This window comes from Tursiops truncatus, chromosome 17, assembly GCF_011762595.2.
Source record: "Tursiops truncatus isolate mTurTru1 chromosome 17, mTurTru1.mat.Y, whole genome shotgun sequence".
Classification (NCBI taxonomy): domain Eukaryota; kingdom Metazoa; phylum Chordata; class Mammalia; order Artiodactyla; family Delphinidae; genus Tursiops; species Tursiops truncatus.
Genome location: NC_047050.1, coordinates 21,465,620 through 21,476,830, shown reverse-complemented (window position 1 = coordinate 21,476,830; position 11,211 = coordinate 21,465,620). Strand labels below are relative to the sequence as shown.

The following is an 11,211-nucleotide window of genomic DNA, read 5'->3' as shown; positions in this document are numbered from 1 at the left end:
TATTATGTTGAGGTACATTCCCTCTATACTCACTTTCTGGAGAGTTTGAAACATAAATTTGTGTTGATTTTTGTAAAAAGCTTTTTCTGCATCTATTGAGATGATCATATGGTTTTTCTCCTTCAATTTGTTAATATGGTATAGCACACTGATTGATTTTCGTATATTGAAGAATCCTTGCATCCCTGGGATAAATTCCATTTGATCATGGTGTATGATCCTTTTAATGTGTTTTTGGATTCTGTTTACTAGTATTTTGTTGAGGATTTTTGCATCTATGTTCATCACTGATATTGGTCTGTAATTTTCTTTTTTTGTAGTATCTTTGTCTGGTTTTGATATAGAGTAATAGTAGGCTCATAGTATGAGCTTGGAGTCATCCTCCCCCTGTAATTTTTTTGGAAGAGTTTGAGAAGGATGGGTGTTAGCTCTTCTCTTAATGTTTGATAGAATTCACCTGTGAAGCCATCTGGTCCTAGACTTTTGTTTGTTGGAAGATTTTTAATCACAGTTTCAATTTCAGCACTTGTGATCGGTCTGTTCATATTTTCTCTTTCTTCCTGATTCAGTCTTGGAAGGTTATACCTTTCTAAGAATTTGTCTATTTCTTCCAGGTTGTCCTTCGCATAGAGTTGCTTGTAGTAGTCTCTTACGATGCGTTGTATTTCTGTGGTGTCCATTGTAACTTCTTTTTCATTTCTGTTTTTATTGATTTGAATCCTCTCCTTCTTTTTCTTGATGAGTCTGACTAGAGCTTTATCAATTTTGTTTGTCTTCTCAAAGAACCAGTTTTTAGTTTTATTGATCTTTGCTACTGTTTTCTTTGTTTCTACTGCATTTATTTCTGCTCTGATGTTTATGATTTCTTTCCTTCTACTAACTTTGGGTTTTGTTTGTTCTTCTTTCTCTAGTTCCTTTTGATGTAAGGTTAGGTTGTTTATTTGAGATTTTTCTTGTTTCTTGAGGTAGGATTGTATTGCTACAAACATCCCTCTTAGACCTGTTTTTGCTGCATCTCATAAGTTTTGGATCATCATGTTTTCATTGTGATTTGTCTCTAGGTATTTTTTGATTTCCTCTTTGATTTTTTTCAGTGACCTCTTGTTTATTTAGTAACATACTGTTTAGCCTCCATGTGTTTGTGTTTTTTACTTTTTTTCCCCTGTAATTCATTTCTAATCTCAGAGTGTTGTGGTCGGAAAAGATGCTTGATATGATAGCAATTTTCTTAAATTTACTGAAGCTTGATTTGTGACTGAAGATGTGATCTATCTTGGAGAATATTCCATGTGAACTTGAGAAGAAAGTGTAATCTGCTGTTTTTGGATGAAATGTCCTATAAACATCAATTAAATCTATCTGGCCTATTGTGTCATTTAAATCTTGTGTTTCTTTATTAATTTTCTGTCTGGATGATCTTGCCTTTGGTGTAAGTGAAGTACTAAAGTCCCCCACTATTTTTTTGTTATGGTTGATTTCCCCTTTTTTAGCTGTTAGCATTTGCCTTATGTATTGAGGTACTCCTATGGTGGGTGCATAAATATTTACAATTGTTATATCTTCTTGAATTCATCCCTTGATCATTATGTAGCATCCTTCCTTGTCTCCTGTAACAGTCTTTATTTTGAAGTCCATTTTGTCTGACATGAGTATTGCAACTCTGAGTTTTTTTTGATTTCCATTTGCATGGAATATGTTTCCACCCCCTCACTTTCAGTCTGTATGTGTCCTTAGGTCTGAAATCAGTCTCTTGTAGACACCATATATATGTGTTTTTCTTTTTTTTTAATATCCATTCAGCCAGTCTGTGTCTTTTGGTTGGAGCATTTAATCCATTTACATTTAAGGTAATTATATATATGTATGTTCCTATTACCATTTTCTTAATTGTTTTGGGTTTATTTTTTAGATCTTTTTCTTCTGTTGTGTTTCCCACCTAGAGAAGTTCTTTTAGCATTTGTTATAGGGCTAGTGTGTTGGTGATGATTTCTTTTAGCTTTTGCTTGTCTGTAAAGCTTTTGATTTCTCCATTGAAATGGTTAGAATAATCTTGACTGTAGGTTTTTCCTTCTCATCACTTTAAATCTATCCTGCCACTCCCGTCTGGCCTGTGCAGTTTCTGCTGAAAAATCAGCTGATAACCTATGGTGATTCCCTTGTATATTATTTGTTGCTTTTCCTTTGCTGCTTTTAATATTTTTTCTTTGAATTTAATTTTTGTTAGCTTGATTAATATGGGTCTTCACATGTTTCTCCTTGGGTTAATCCTGTATGTGAGTCTCTGCACTTCCTGCACTTGGGTGGCTATTTACTTTCCTGTGTTAGGGAAGTTTTTGACTATAATCTCTTCAAATATTTTTTCAGACACTTTCTCTTTCTCTTCTTTTGATATCCCTATAATTAGAACATTAAGGCATTTAATGTGTCCCAGAGGTCTCTGACACTGTCCTCATTTCTTTTCATTCTTTTCTCTTTATTCTTCTCCTTGGCAGTTATTTCTACCATTCTATCTTCCAGCTCACTTATTCATTCTTCTGCCTCAGTTATTTTGCTATTGATTCCTTCTAGTGTATTTTTCATTTCATTTATTGTGTTGTTCACCACTGTTTGTTTGTTCTTTAGTTCTTCTAGGTCCTTCATAAAAATTTCTTGTATTTTCTTAATCCATGCCTCCATTCTATGTCTGAGATTTTGGATCATGTGTACTATCATTACTCCAAATTCTTTTTCAGGTAGATTGCCTATTTCCTCTTCATTTATTTGGTCTTGTAGGATTTTACCTTGCTCCTTCATCTGTAACATATTTCTTTGTCTTCTTATTTTTGTTGATGGGTGCAGATGTGTTCCTGTCTTGCTGGTTCTTTGGCCTGAGAAGTCCAGCACTGGAGCTTGCAGGCAGTTGGTTGGAGCTGGGTCTTATTGCTGTGATGAGGACTTCCATGAGAACTCACACCGATTAATCATATTTCCTGGGACATAAATTTCTCTGGTAGTCCAGTGGCTTGGATTTGGTGCTCCTACAACAGGAACTCAGGCCTGACACCTGGCCTGGGAACCAAGACCCTGCAAACCACATGGCTCAGGAAAAAAAAAAGAAAAAGAAAAAGGAAGCCCAAGGCAGATAATAAAAACCAAACTGAACAAAAACAAACACACACACACAAAGAAAAGAAAACAAATAAAACCTAAGACAAATAACAAAAACAAATACAAGCAAATGAAAAACAAACTGACAAGCAAACAACAATAACAACAAAACACAAGGAAAGCCAGAAACAAGAAGACACCCAAACAAGAGAGCCCAAAAACTGAAACCAAAAATAAAAACAAAACTAACCTAAACAGAAAACAAAACAAAACTAAACTAAACTAAACAAAAAGCTAAATGAACTGAAGACACTGAAAAATGACAAAAAGAAAAAAAAGTAAATAAAATAAAAAAGAAGATAACAAAACAAAAATATTGAAAAAACAAACCAACAAGTGAACAAGACAAACAGAAAAAGACAACAAGCAAAAAAGAGCAGAACAATAACAAAGAATAAAAAATGAGATAAAATTAGTAAAATAAAAAATAAATTGGAAAAAATAAAAAAGAAGATGAAACTACAAAACAGAACAACAATGTAAAAAAATTAAAAGGAAAAAATTTTAATTAATTAATTAATTAATTAAATTAAAAAATTCCCTGGTGCCTCCACTATCAGTATCCATGCCCCCATAGTGAGCTACAGCGAATCTCCACCTCCCCAATATACCCTCCAAAACCTCTAGGTAGGTCTCTGAACCACTTTGTCAGCCCCACCCCTGCATATGTTCCTCTCACCAGTGTCTGCTCCTGAAGCTCGCCCAGAACACAGGTACCTGCGTAGGCCAGCTGGGGTGTGGGCTTCCACTGGCATGGCTGCAGAGTCCAGCATACCCAGAAGAAGCTTTGGAGGTGGGTGGTGCTTGGGTCCACTGACCCACATGGCCAGAGGAGGCTTTGATGGGGGCGGGGCTCAGGACTGTGACCTGTGTGACTGGAGGAAGATTTGTCAGGGTCGGAATGTGGGCTTCCGGGACTTGCTCCACTTTTATTTCTGATTTTAGTAATATGAATCTTCTCTTTCTTTTTTTTGTATTTAATCTTGCTAAAGGTTTGTTAATTTTGTTGATCTTTTTGAAGAACTAGCTTTTGGTTTCATTGATTACGTTCTATTTTATTCTATTTTTTATTTCATTTACCTCTGTTCTAATCTTTATTATTTATTTCCTTCTACTAGCTTTGGGTTTAGTTTGCTCTTTTTTTTCTAATTCCTTAAGTTTTAAAATTATCTTTTTGATTTGAGATCTTTCTTGCTTCTTCTAATGTTATCTTGTATAGCCATGTATTTCCCCTTAGCACTACTTTCACTGCATCTTGTAAGTTTTGTTAGTTGTGTTTTAATTTTCATTCATCTCTAAGTATTTTCTAATTTCCCTGATGATCTTTTCTTTGATCTATTTGTTAAGAAAGTATTGTTTAATTTTCATATTTTGTTAAATTTCTAGTTTTCCTTCTGTTATTGATTCCTAACTTTATCCCATTGGATTGGAGAATGTATTTTGTATGAAAGCTAACTTTTAAAATCTCTTAAGACTCACTTTACGACCTAATATATGCTTTTTCCTGGAAAATATCCCATGTGCACCTGAGAAGAATGTGTATGTTGTTGTTATTAGGTAGAGTGTTCTATATGTGTCTGTTAGATATAGTTAATTTAATGTGTTGTTAAAGTCCTCTATTTTCTTACTTTTTTCTATCTGGTTTATCTACCCATTATTGATAGTGAGTTATTAACGTCTTCAACTATTATTATAGAACTACTTCTTCAATTCTGTCAATTTTTACTTCCTATATTTTGACGGTTTCTTATTGTCTGTAAATAAATATTTATAATTGTTGTTTCTGCTGTATTAAATCTTTTAATAATATATAATGTTATTCTTTGTTTCTTGTAAACTCTTTTGATTTAAAGTCTACGTTTTCTAATACTAGTATAGCTACCATATTCTCTTTAGGTTACTATTTGCATGGGATATCTTTTTCTATTTTCTCACTTTTGGTCTATTTGTCTTTCTTTGGATCTGACGTGGATCTCTTGTAGACAGCATGCACTTGGATAATGTGTGTTTAGCTATTCTGCCAACCTCTGTCTTTTGATTGGAATATTTCTTCCATTTACATTTAAAGTAACTACTGATAAGCAAGAACTTCTATTTTGCTATTTGTTTTCTACATGCTTTACAGCTTTATTGTCCCTCATTCCCTGCATTGGTCTTTTCCTTTGAGTTTTGTTCATTATTTGTAGTGGAATATTTTAATTCTCTTCTCTTTTCTTTTTGTGTATGTTATTTATCTATTTCTTTATGGTTACCATGAGGATTACATTTATAATTTTAAAATTATAACACTAATTTGAATTTCTGAGTTTTTCACAGTGATTTATTGTTCATTATGATTTTTTCATAGAGATAATTTTCTAATTTAAAACTTTCAAATATTTAAAATACACTATCAGGCATTATCACTTTATATAGTTGACATTTTAGTATCAAAGTTATGAGCACATATCACTAAAATTCTTTCCTCATACTTTGTAAAAAATACACTGATGTAAGAGTGGAAGCAATTTACCTTCCTTGTGAAGCCTATGAGTGTCAGTTGCACCTCCAATAAAAGTTCCATTGACAAATATTCTTGGCACACTTCTTTCACTGGTGTATTTTGAAAAGAATATCTTCTAACTGGCTTCTATATTCAAGCATGTCCAATTCCACCACTTTATAGTTAACATTCATGTCATGGGAAAGTATGTTTGCCATTGTACTGTAAGAAAAGGATGTTTTTGAGGCAATCATCACCCAGTTATCAGAAATTGTTTCTTGGGTCTGATTCACAGGAGCAGTTGCTGAGTTCCCCAAAGATGATGATGTGCTATTCCCCATCCCAAAGGCAGAAGCTCCTGCTGCCCAACCAAGATGGCCTACTGAAGCCACTCTAGCTTTGTTCCCACCAAATCTGCATGGCACCAACACACGGTCTTGATTTGAATTTTTACCAGTTTAAATTCAATAACATGCAAAAATTCTGCCCACTTACTGCACTGTCCTCACCCCTTTTGGTTGTTGAGGTCACAAAATTACATCTTTATATATAGCATACACTAAAACACTAACTAATAATTCTTTTAAATGCATTAGAGTCTTAAATTATGTTTCAAACAAAGCATTAAGTTGTAAACCACAGTTATAATAGTACTAGCTTTTAGAGCAATAATTTTTAAAAATGTTTTCATCTCTTGAGTCCTATAGAAAAATAGGTTGTCCATCAGTTGATGGACACTTATTTTGCTTTCATATCTTAGCTATTATACATATTTAGCAACATATGTAGCAAACCATTGCTACAATAATGTTGGCTTTTATAATTGTCCACATGTTTACATTTGGTGAGTTTTTTATTTCTACATGTGATTTTGTGTTGCTGCCTTGTGTCCTTTCATTTCACCCCTGCAGGACTCTGTTGAGCATTTCTTGCTCAAGGGCAGGTCTAGTGGTAACAAACTTCTTCAGCTTTTGTTGTCTAAGAATGTCTTAATTTCTGCCTCACCTTTGAAGGACAGTTTTGCTGAGTATAGGATTCTTGGTTAACAATTTTTCTCTTTTATCACTTTAAATATATAGGCCTCCTGACTTTTGACCTCCAAATGTTGTGATAAGAAACCTGTTAATAATTTTATTGAGGATTCTTCATATGTGATGAGTCACCTCCATCTGGCTGCTCTCAGGATTCGCTCTTTGTCTTTGTCTTTTGAATGTTTGATTATGTGTCTTTGTGCACATCTCTGAGTTCACCATACTTGGAATACGTAGAGTTTCTTAGAAGTTTATATTTATATATTTCATCAAATTTGGGAAATTTTAAGCCATTTTTTTCAAATACTGTCTCCTCCTCTTTTTTTCTTCTCCTTCCGTGACTCCCACAATGTATATGTTGGTCCATTGATGGTGTCCCAGTGGCCCCTTAGACTCTGTTAACTTGTCTTCAACCTTTTTTCTTTCTGTTCCTCAGACTCAAAAATTTTTATCCCAGAGAGCTGGTTATTCAATGTTGACATACACAACACTGGGGAGATGTTCATATATGTTTGCTGAGATCTGTATTGGATATTTTTCTTGGCAATTCAGAACATTTTCTTCTTTCAAAATCTCCTACTCAAAGATGAGATGGAGTAGACCAACACTTGTTCCTGTTCTTTCCAATAAATACAATGAAAAATCCTGGATGTTATATGAACACACACACATACACACACACACAAACACACACACACACACACAAGACTGAAAGATGAAAATTATATATACATACATATAGTTTTTTCTAATCAATTTCTTCAAAAACAGCTATCGCAAGCAATCTTAGATAAAGAAAAGTAGCAAGAACATAAATAGATATTGAATATATTGAATATTGAATTTTCTTGTATAAGTGAAGTAGAAAATAAAATAAGGGATATTTACTACTTTACCATTAAATTTATTGTGAAATATGTTTTTGCCTTTTGAATGCAGAAACATTTCTAACAGAACTTTTTTCTTTTCATTAATCTTAATATGTTTGTGCAGGTATTAGTTCACAGTTTCCATTATTTTGGCTAAAATAAATTTGAGTAACAGCAATAAATTCTAGTAAACAATTTATTGTTAAGCGCCTTGTGTCATGTGTGTGACATTTGGAGGCTCAAAGAAAAGGGAATAAATTCTTCAAAAAAAATGTTACTTGGGCTTCCCTGGTGGCACAGGGGTTGAGAGTTCATCTGCTGATGCAGGGGACACGGGTTGGTGACCCGGTCTGGGAAGATCCCACATGCCATGGAGCAGCTAGGTCCATGAGCCGTGGCTGCTGGCCCTGCACGTCCAGACCCTGTGCTCTGCAATGGGAGAGGGCACAACAGTGAGAGGCCCGCATCCCACAAAAAACAAAACAAAACAAAACAAAAAACATGCAGTAAAGATATTAAGGAGACAGATAAACCAAATTAATGTGTCAGAAATGAGTATACATTTTATATTATTCTGTCATAAGTATTTCATGTTTTATATATTGTCACATCCTTTTTTATTATTTTTTATTTAAGTATAGATGATTACATTAATTTCAGGTATACAACATAGGGATTCAATATTGTATAGATTATACTCTATTTAAAGTTATTACAAAATAATCGCTATATTTTCCTGTGCTGTACAATATATCCTTGTTGCATAGTTATTTTATATGTAGTAGTTTGTAGCTCTTAAATCCATACCTTTATCTTTCCCCTCCCTCCTTCCTTCTCCCCACTGGTATCTACTAGTTTATCTATATCTGTGAATATGTTTCTATTTTCTTTTATACATATTCATTTGTTTTATTTTTTAGAGTCCACATATAAGTGTCAACATACAGTATTTGTCTTTCTCTGTCTGAATTATTTTACTAAGCATAATACCCTCTAGGTCCATTAACATTGTTGCAAATGGCAGAATTACATTCTTTTTTCATGACTGTGTAGTATTCCATTTTATATACATACCACATCTTCTTTATCCATTCATCAGTTGATGGACACTTATTTTGCTTTCATATCTTAGCTATTGTAAATAATGCTGCCATGAACTTTGGGATGCATGTATCTTTTTGAATTAGTATTTTTGTTTTCTTCAGATATATATCCAGCAGTGGAATTACTGGATCATATGGTACTTCCATTTTTAGTTTTTTATGGACCTCCATACTGTTTTCCATAGTGGCTGCACCAGTTTACATTCCCACCAACAGTGTAGGAAGGTTCCCTTTTCTCCACATCCTCACCAGCATTTATTGTTTGTAGACTTTTTGATGATTAGCTGTTGGGACAAGTGTGAAATAATATCTCATTGTGAGGGCATGTTTTAAGTCAAACAAATGCTTTGGATGATTTGGGTTTGTAATATTCAGTTTGTTGTCATAACAAAATACTACATCCTAGGAGACTTAAAAAACATGAATTTAATTTCTCACACTTCTTGAGCCTGAAAGTCTGAGATCACAGTGCCAGTATGGTTGGGTTCTGGTGATGATCATCTTCTTGGCTTACAGATAACCAAATTCTCACAGTGTGTCCTCACACTGTGGAAGCTCTGATGCCTGTCCAATTTTTAGAAGACCATTAATCCTATCATGGGGGCTCCATCCTTATGACTTCATATAAAGCTAATTACCTTCCAAAGACCTTACCATTTAATACTATCATGTTGGAGGTTAGTGCATCAACATATGAATTCGGGGGGGGATACAAACATTCTTTCCTTAACAGATTTATTTTATTGCAAAATCCAAAAAGCTTTTCATTTGAAATTGAACACCACTTATAACACTACATGTAAATTATTCCTAGAAATCATTATGTCAGTATTGTCCAAAATGAACCTATATAAAATTATCTGTGGTGCTTCATTAAAATGCAGATTCACAGATGCAAAATGCATGTTTTTACAAGCTCTTATTCACATTAGTATTGGGCAACTATTGATTGATTTATTTATTTTAAAGGATTTCTTCATCTTTTTTCTTTTAATTTGAATTTTTGAATTTTATTGTTTTTTATACAACAGGTTCTAATTATTTATCTATTTTATACATATTAATGTATACATGTCAGTCCCAGTCTCCCAATTCATCCCACTCACCTTCCTTGGTGTCCATACATTTATTCTCTACATATATGGCTCTATTTCTGCCTTGCAAACTGGTTCATCTGTGCTATTTTCTAGATTCCACATATATGTGTTAATATTCAATATTTGTTTTTTTTCTCTTTCTGGCTTTCTTCACTCTGTATGACAGTCTCTAGATCCATCCACATCCCTACAAATGACCCAATTTATTCCTTTTTGTGACTAGTAATGTTCCATTGTACCACATCTTCTTTATCCATTCATCTGTTGATGGGCATTTACGTTGCTTCCATGACCTGGCTATTGTAAACCGTGCTGCCAGGAACATTGGGGTGCATGTGTATTTTTGAATTATGGTTTACTCTAGGTAAACACCCAGTAGTGGGATTTCTGGGTCACATGATAGCTCTAATTTTAGTTTTTTAAGGAACCTCCATACGGTTTTCCATAGTGACTGTATCAACTTACATTCCCATTAACAGTGTAGAAGGGTTCCCTTTTCTCCACACCCTCTCCAGCATTTATTTTTTGTAGATTTTTTTATGATGGCCATTCTGACTGGTGTGAGGTGATTCCTCATTGTAGTTTTGATCTGCACTTCTCTAATAATTAGTGATGTTGGGCAGATTTTCATGTGCCTCTTGGACATCAATATGTCTTCTTTGCAGAAATGTCTATTTAGGTCTTCTGCCCAGTTTTGGATTGGGTTGTTTCTTTTTTTAATATTGAGCTGCATGTGTTGTTTATATATTTTGGAGAATAATCCTTTGTCCATCGATTCATTTGCAATTATTTCTCCCATTCTGTGAGTTGTCTTTTCGTCTTCTTTACAGTTTCCTTTGCTGTGCAAAAGCTTTTAAGTTTCATTAGGTCCCATTTGTTTATTTTTGTTTTAATTTCCATTACTCTATGAGGTAAGACAAAAAAGATCTTGTTGTGATTTATGTCAAAGAGTGTTCTGCCTATGTTTTCTTCTAAGAGTTTTATAGTGTCCAGTCTTACATTTAGGTCTTTAAACCATTTTGAGTTTATTTTTGTGTACGGTGTTAGGAAGTGTTCTAATTTCATTCTTTTACATGTAGCTTCTGCTCCGTTATCCCAGAACCACTTATTGAAGAAACTGTCTTTTCTCCATTATATATCCTTGCATCCTTTGTCATAGATTAGTTGACCATATGTGTGTGGGTTTATCTCTTGGCTTTCTATCATGTTCCACTGATCTATATTTATATTTTTGTGCCAGTACCATACTGTCTTGATTACTCTAGCTTTGTCATATAGTCTGAAGTCAGCCAGCCTGATTCTTCTGGCTCCATTTTTTTCACTCAAGATTGCTTTGGCTATTTGGGGTCTTTTGTGTCTCCATACAAATTTTGAGATTTATTGTTCTAGTTCTTTGAAAAATGCCATTGGTAATTTGATAAGGATTGCATTGTATCTGTAGATTGCTTTGGGCAGTATAGTCATTTTCATGACATTGATTCT

At 33.9% G+C, this 11,211-nt stretch overlaps 1 pseudogene; it reads right to left on the bottom strand.

The window, feature by feature from the left end:
• Window positions 1-1,057: 1,057 nt before the first annotated feature.
• On the bottom strand, window positions 1,058-5,970 carry LOC109548342 (glutaredoxin-2, mitochondrial pseudogene; annotated as a pseudogene).
• Between the last annotated feature and the right edge of the window lie 5,241 nt (window positions 5,971-11,211).